The sequence below is a fragment of the Nicotiana tabacum genome, chromosome 6 (assembly GCF_000715075.1).
Source record: "Nicotiana tabacum cultivar K326 chromosome 6, ASM71507v2, whole genome shotgun sequence".
Classification (NCBI taxonomy): Eukaryota; Viridiplantae; Streptophyta; class Magnoliopsida; order Solanales; family Solanaceae; genus Nicotiana; species Nicotiana tabacum.
Genome location: NC_134085.1, coordinates 183,363,769 through 183,371,799, shown reverse-complemented (window position 1 = coordinate 183,371,799; position 8,031 = coordinate 183,363,769). Strand labels below are relative to the sequence as shown.

The following is an 8,031-nucleotide window of genomic DNA, read 5'->3' as shown; positions in this document are numbered from 1 at the left end:
GTGCGAAAAGCTGTCTTAGGGACATCGGATGCCCTAATCCTCAACTGATGGTAGCCAGATCTCAAATCAATATTCGAAAACACTTTGGCAGCCTGAAGCTTATCAAAGAAATCATTAATCCTCGGCAATGGATACTTGTTCTTGATGGTGACTTTGTTCAACTGCCGATAATCAATACACATCCTCATCGATCCAACCTTCTTCTTAACAAACAACATTGGCGCACCCCAGGGCGAGACAATAGGTATGATAAAGCCTTTATCAAGCAAGTCTTGCAGCTGCTCCTTCAATTCTTTCAACTTTGGCTGGGCCATACGATATGGCGGAATAGAAATGGGCTGAGTGCCCGGGGCCAAATCAATGCAAAAATTGATATCCCTATCGGGTGGCATTCTTGACAGGTTTGCAGGAAATACTTTTGGAAACTCCCGAACAACAGGCACAGAGTCCATAGAAGGAACCTCAGCACTAGAATCACGAACATATGCCAAATAAGCCAAACACCCCATCTTAACCATACGCCGAGCCTTCATATAAGAATTAACCCTACTGACAGAATGACCAGGAGTCCCTCTCCACTCCAATCGAGGCAAACCCGACAAAGCTAAGGTCACAGTCTTGGCATGACAATCCAATATAGCGTGGTAAGGTAACAACCAATCCATCCCCAAAATAACATCGAAATCAACCATATCGATGAGTAGAATTCTACACCAGTCTCAAGACTCCCAATAACAACCATGCACGAACGATAGACACGGTCTACAACAATAGAATCACCCACCGACGTAGACACATATACAGGAGCACTCAAAGAATCACGAGTCACAACCAAATATGCAGCAGAATAAGAAGACATATATGAATATGTACACCCTAGATCAAATAGAACTGAAGCATCTCTACTGCACACGAAAACCGTACCTGTGATAACGACATCGGATGCCTCAGCCTCAGGCCTGGCTGGGAATGCATAACATCGGGGCTGGGCGTGTTGATACTCAATTTTTCCCATAATATTTCTAAAACTATGCCTAGGCATCAATTAGTATTTCTGCATTTTAAAATATTTTAATTAATTTATCCCAGCATCTATTTTATAAAACAATCACTGATTGCATCACAAATAGTTTTATGATAATTTTTGTGGCTTAATTATATCATTTGCATTTGTACTAAGTTTCAATTATTGCACAAATAGCCACATTTTGTATTTTTAGGATGCAATTGCAATTACTTTGCAATTATAGCCTATGCATGCATTATTACATTAATTTACCAGAAAATAGCCTTTTATATTTTAAAAATATTAAGTAATTATTTTAAATATTTTCAGGCATGAAAATCATTTTTTACAACCTATTAGTTATTTTTAAAAAAATTTATGTGTATTTAACAAATGGCCCTTTTATTTTCGGATTTAGCCTAATTACCTAGCTCAATTTCAACCCCAATTCAATTAAACCAGGCCCAAAATTTACCCAGTCCAAACCCCTTATCTTCATCTCTGTGTTGTTTTTCTCGAAACCCTAATTTCGTCCTTTGAACTTATCAGATCTGTGCAAGATCTGAGATGGATCGAACCTATTTCATATGAGTTATATAAAAACCTTCTGATTTTCGAGTGGTTTTCCATTTTCCTAAACTAGGGCTTCCAGAAAATTTCTTTCTTCAAAATGTTTTGCTAATTTTGAGTATTTAATCTTCTATTCTTATGTGTTTTAACCGATTTTGTAAAGTTTGCTTCAACCCTAACTAGATTATGCTAAAAACCCCAATTTTTTGACATTTTATTGCATTCTGAGTTTGTCCGGGTTACTTGTGCACCGACTTCGTTCTATGCTTTGCTTCCTGTGATTTTTTAGCTTAATTCGACGTCTTGTGATTTTCTTCCTAATGTGCCTCTACTAAGGTTCTTGGTTCGACTTCTTGACTGATTCTATGTGTCTATATTCATTTTGTCTATTCATGGTAAACCTATATTTTTCTCCTTAAATCAATGGTGATTTGAATTCTTGACTTACCAATTTGTTCCGTTAAAACTTATGCGTTGAGTCTTGATTATTCCTTTCTTGCCTTATTTGAATTGTATGCGATACTTGTTGATTCTTACTAATTGTTTCCTTAATTAAACCCCGGTTATTTACCCCCAATTACCCATTATATGCTTAAGTTTCACTCGATTCTTCTTTCCTTAAATATATTCTGCCTTTACCATTGGGTAATTACCCTTAATTAAGGGAAAATTACGCTAATTTGTGTATAATAGATTCTGTGGCTTCCTCAATTTGCTGAATGATTGATCTCCTTTACCTTATTCTCCTTGCTCTTAACTACTATATATACTCTCCTTTATTTTCACTTCTACACATAAACATTAGTTCATCAACCACTACTTTTACACTCTAAAAAGCTCTCTGCTCTCTCTGCTCTCTTTGCCACTTGTGATCTTTGTTAGTCTAGCCGGCTGCAAGCCAAGGCTGGAAATTACACAACACCTATCTTACATCTTGTATTTTCTTTCTCTAACTGGTATGCTTCTAATTAATTTTTAAGAATCTAAACCTATGTGTTTATTTACTAACTTAGTTCATCAGACCTAAGTTCATTCTTGCTTCTGTTTACTGCTTACCTAGCATGCCAAATACTACCTTATTCAAATATGTAATTAGCATGTCTCACTTTACTTGCCTGTTTACTATCTTGTTTAACATGTCTTACACTGTCTTATTCCACATGTGACTAGCCTGTTTGCCTGACTACTGTTTATCTAGCATGCCTAAACCTTGTTTTGTAAGTGTGTGATTAGCATGTCTACACTTGTTAATACGCGCCTAGCATGTCCATTTTAGTTCTTACTTATTCTGCCTCACTCCTGCTAAGTTATCTAGTCTCTCCAGTGCAACTTTGGTTATGTTGTTTATGTGACCTCAACATGTTTCTGATGTGATCTTTGCTTCATGTTTCAATGACCTGCATTATATCTAACCTATTAGTTATGTTGAACCCCCTTAAGAACTCTATGCACCCTGTTGTTTATGTGCTCCACCAAGGTGTATTCTATGTGTCCCTAACTCCTCTTTCCTTGTGTGGAAACTGTTTGCCAAAGTGTTTTCTAAAGCTGTTTGTTCTATGACTAGTGTTCTGATTGCAAATTGTTTCCCATGCTTTTCCAACTGCTGTTTTACCACTAAATTAGTACTGATTTTAAGAAAATCTTTTCACTCCTAAGACCCTTCTTTATACTATTTACCAAACTCTTTCAAATCCTATCAAGCACTCTCACTTATTCTTAGGTTATTAAGTTCTGCCCCTCTGGTATGTGTACTGCTTAGAAGTCCCTGAGTGTTATACCCCGTAAGTTTAACAACCTTAATACCGTCATATACATTTGATATGATATTTTGAGTGGAATATTTAAGTAAAAAATTTGAAAAATATGATTTTATATAGTTATTAATATTACTATTTTGAAATATCTTTTAAATTATACACATAATATGAGAAACATTTATCAGATTTTCTTTATTATAAAGATAGAAATTATTTTGTTACAAGAAAAGAAGGTTATCTTTTTACCATTTTAAGAATTGAGCGTACGAAAATTTATACTCTTTATATGAGATTAGGAAAATTATAAGTTGAGAATATAAGTGCATTCTTTTACATGGATGTTTTAATTACATGGGTAATTTATTAATTATCGGGTAACAGGTCATTACCTAATTAATTAAATCAACATTTTGGATAATACTAACCATCCCAAAACATGGCAGCCCCCCTTGTAACTTAAGATGACTCATAAGTTTTTTTTTTATTAGGTGGCAAGCTTTAAGAGATTTGTGGCCAAATCATCTAACTAGTGGGCCCTACTAATTAAACATTATAAAATAATTCATGTGAAATTGATAAGCTGGATTATTTTTGATACTACAACTTACGGCTTGCAAACAATTAAGAAGAAGATGTCCTTCGGGTTGTATTTTTTTACCATATTTTCCTCCAAATAATCCACAAAGATTTTCTTGTGTTCATAGAATTTATGATGCGAGCAATGTTGGAAAGATGCTCCGGGTAAGTACCATATCATATATTCGTATAAGAATCTTTGTTTATTCTCTTGCTTCAATTAAATACGTTTTAAGTATATTTGTACAGACAAGATATTATTTTGTATATTCTTATCTCATACAGTGCTTTATAATCTCTATGTAAGTATGTTTCGGCAGTCATTTATTTAGGTTGGTTAAAATGTTTGGATCTTTTCTTTCTCATAAGTGACAATAAATTAAGATAACTACATAGAGAAGTAGTTATTAACTTATTTATTATTTGTATTGGTTGCTATTGATTACTACTCTACCTCCGTACTTGTTTGAAAATTTTTATTATAAAAAGTACTGATTTATATTGTTATATCTACACAATATTCCTTTAAAAAAACGTGACATTTTATAGGTCTTCAACAATTCATAAAGAATAGGGTTGAGGGTTCAGTGGATCCAACACCATGCCTGCAACTTCTTCTTGAAACAAAGATAGGGCTGCTTTGGACCTTCTGAGTTCTTTATGGAAAAAATCAATTTCATTCAAGTCAGAGTTCACCTCTAAATTTGTAGGGAAGTATAGGAATATATCTTTTCATATTATCTTTAAGACTATAAAAAAGAGTATTCTAACGAAACTAAATAGACATGTAGATATTTCTTTCTCATTTTGTGTGTGCTCGAGCTTTAGACTTAAAAGACACAAATTGTCAAATGCAAAGGTAATTAAGCAAATCACTTAAGTCAGTGAGGAATTTTACCTTTGCACTTCCAAGGGACATGAGCCCCATAGCTGTAAAATTTGGATTTTTAATTGTTTGTTTATATTTTGTGTATTGTTACTTATATGCTCCTTCTTTCTTTATCTTTTGTTATGTAAGTCTCCAGATGTTGGAGTTAAGTGTAACGATTCGACCGGTCGTTTTGAGCTCTATTGCGCCGTTTGGCAGTTTGAGGTCATGAGCAGCTTCACTTCAGGTATTACCACTTGTACGCGTGGTCGAAATTGAATTTCGGGAAGTTTGGAATTGATTTGGAAAGAAAATTCTCATTTTGGAAGCTTTAAGTTGGGAGAATTTACTAGGATTGGATTTTTGAGAAAACGACCTCGAAATCGGGATTTGAAGGTTCCAACAGGTTCGTATGATAATTTCGGACTTGGGCATATGCCCGGATCGGGTTTTGGGTGACCGAGAGTGTTTTGGCCCCTATTGTGGAAGTTAGCATTTTTGGAAGAATTTCATAAATTTGGGTTGAAGTGCATTTCAATGCTGTCTCCTTTTGGGATTCTGAGTCAGAAAATAGCTATGTATGGTGATTTTGGTATTGGGAGCGCGATCGAAAGTGAATTCGGAGGTCCGTAGGTCATTTTGGAGTCATTTGGCTAAAGATAGAAATTTGAAGGTTTTGAGAAGTTTGACCGAAAATGGACTTTTTGATATCTAGGTCGGATTCTGATTCCGAAAATTGGAGTAGGTCCGTAATGTCAAATATTACTTGTGTGCAAAATTTGAGGTCAATCGTACGTGATTTGATAGGTTTAAGCAACGAAAGTAGAAGTTTGAAATTTTAAAGTTCATTAAGCTTGAATTGGAGTGCGATTCATGATTTCGACGTTGTTTGATGTGATTTGAGGCCTCAAGCGAGTTTGTATCATGTTTTGGGATATATTGGTATAATTGGTTAAGGTCTCAAGAGCCTTAGGGGGATTCGGAAGGTTAACGGAATGGATTTCAGACAAAGAAAAGCTGCTGAAATCTGTTGCAGCAGCTGCTCGCCAGAAAAATTCTAATGCGAGGAGTCAATTTTGGAAACTCATATCTTGCAATCTATAAGGAATCTGAAAATTTGCAAAACATCAAAGGTGTAGCTCTTGCATTCTAGTTTTCAGATAGATAAACCATTCATCATTTGAATATCTATACATAAAGTTATGATCGACTGAATGAAGGCTGGTAAAGCTATTCTGCAATTTCCCCAGAAATTTCTGATGCGAGGAGCTTATTTTGGAAGCTTATATCTCGAAATCTATAAAGAATCTAAAAATGTGCAAAGCATAAAAATTGTAGTTCTTCGATTCTAGTTTCCAGAAAATTAAACCATTCATTATTTGGACATTTGTACAGACAATTATTGTCCGTTGAGTGAAGGATGGTAGTAGTTCATTTTTTGCCCGAAAATCAGGCAAAGTCACATTTCATACATGCGACTTGCCTAGGCAAAATGCCTGAAAACGGAAGTCAGCCATTTTTTACTCATTTTTGAGTTTTGAGTCTAGGATTTGGGCAATTTTTGGAGCCTTTGGAAGAGGGTTTTCACCTAGCACTTTGAGGTAAGTAATTTCTACACAACATGAGTTTAATACATAGATTATGGCTTGATTAACATGTAAAAATTGGTGAAATCAAGACTTTAGATGAAAACTTAGGTTTTGTATAAAAGTGAGATTTGACCATGAAAATGATTATGGAATTTGGTAAAAATCATATATTTGACTTCATAAGGTTATGGGTAACAACTTTCTTCGAAAAGTTTCGGAATCCGGGCACGTGGGTTCGGGGGTGAATTTTAGGAATCTTACATTTAGGGTTGGGTAATCACCTTAATAGTTGGAATATGAATTTTTGAACATGTATTGATTAGTTTACACTATTTCATTAGTTTTCGATTGTTCGACACCGAATTGAGGGTTTGAGCATAATCTTGGACTGGAAAGTGGTCTTCGGAGTGAGGTGAGTCTCCTTTCTAACTTTGTAAGAGGGAATTGTCCCCATAGGTAAATTAATTGGATATGTGCTCCTATTTGTGGGGGCTACGTACGCACAAGGTGACGAGAGTCCGTGCGTAGCTACTATTATGCATAAGTTTGGGCAGTCTAGGACCCAAAAGCATGTTCTACTTGTAATATTTGGAATCTTGTTGTCGATTTAAAATGCTTAAATCATATTGAATTGGTAAATGAACTTCTAAAAGAATTAAACATCATTTTCTTGACCGTTAAAGAGAATTGCTATTTCTTTGGGTAATTGTTTTTCCCTGATGAAGTCTTGATTGACTGTTTGAATGCGTGTTTCTATGTGTACCTGCCTCACATGTATGATTCGTGAGCGGGGTGATTGTTTATTTATATTTAACCACGTCGCATGTATGATTCACGAGCGGGGTAATTGATGCATCTATGGTTCGCGACATTCGACCCTCTGGCAGTGCACAATTTAAATATTTGTTGGATCGAGTCATATGACCTCGGCATAATTTGCGTCAGCTTGTATTGCTTGCCTTGAAATTCATAGATGTCGATATTTGTTTCTCCTTGGCCTGAGATGAATGTATAAATGATGAAAATAAATTTGGGAATTTCCTATAAATGAAAGAATTGTTTACTTGCCTCATGCTATTTGAGTTACCGTCATTTTTATGAAAATTCTCAATTTATTAAATTATTGGTATATTATCATTGGACCACTAGTAAGTGTCGAAGTCGACCTCTCGTCACTACTTCTTCGAGATTAGATGGGATACTTACTGAGTACACGTTGTTTTTGTACTCATGTTACACTTGTTGTGCATTTTTATTGCACAGGCACATGTACCTCTAACGGCCTAATGGGCGTAGTAGCATGGATGATACGGAGACTTAGGTGAGCTGCATCTCTCGAGGCGACCCGCAGTCAGCATAGTCTTTTTCATGTATTGTATTTACTTCCTGTCCAAATCTGTATTGCGGACAGTTATTGTACTTCATTTGATTTCCTAGTTATTGCTCATGCACTTGTGACACCGTGTTCTGGGATGATTATGGTATATTTAATATTAAAAGTTGTAAACATTTTATCTATTCAGTAATGATTACCTTTTACTAGTTAAATTAAAGGAAATTATGGTTCCTACAATATTAAAATGAGAGTTTAATTAATTACTCAATGTTGGCTTGCCTGACCGAGGTGTCTGGTGCCATCACGACCTTCGATGGATTTTGGGTCTT

The 8,031-nt window shown here is 35.3% G+C and overlaps 1 long non-coding RNA gene across 1 annotated transcript; it reads left to right on the top strand.

Annotated features, from left to right (window-relative positions):
* The first annotated feature begins 3,932 nt into the window (after positions 1 to 3,932).
* Positions 3,933 to 7,824, top strand: LOC142182129 (uncharacterized). Its single transcript, XR_012711040.1, has 2 exons — positions 3,933 to 4,074; positions 7,630 to 7,824. It is a non-coding gene; the product is annotated as an uncharacterized LOC142182129 (long non-coding RNA).
* The last annotated feature ends 207 nt before the right edge of the window (positions 7,825 to 8,031 follow it).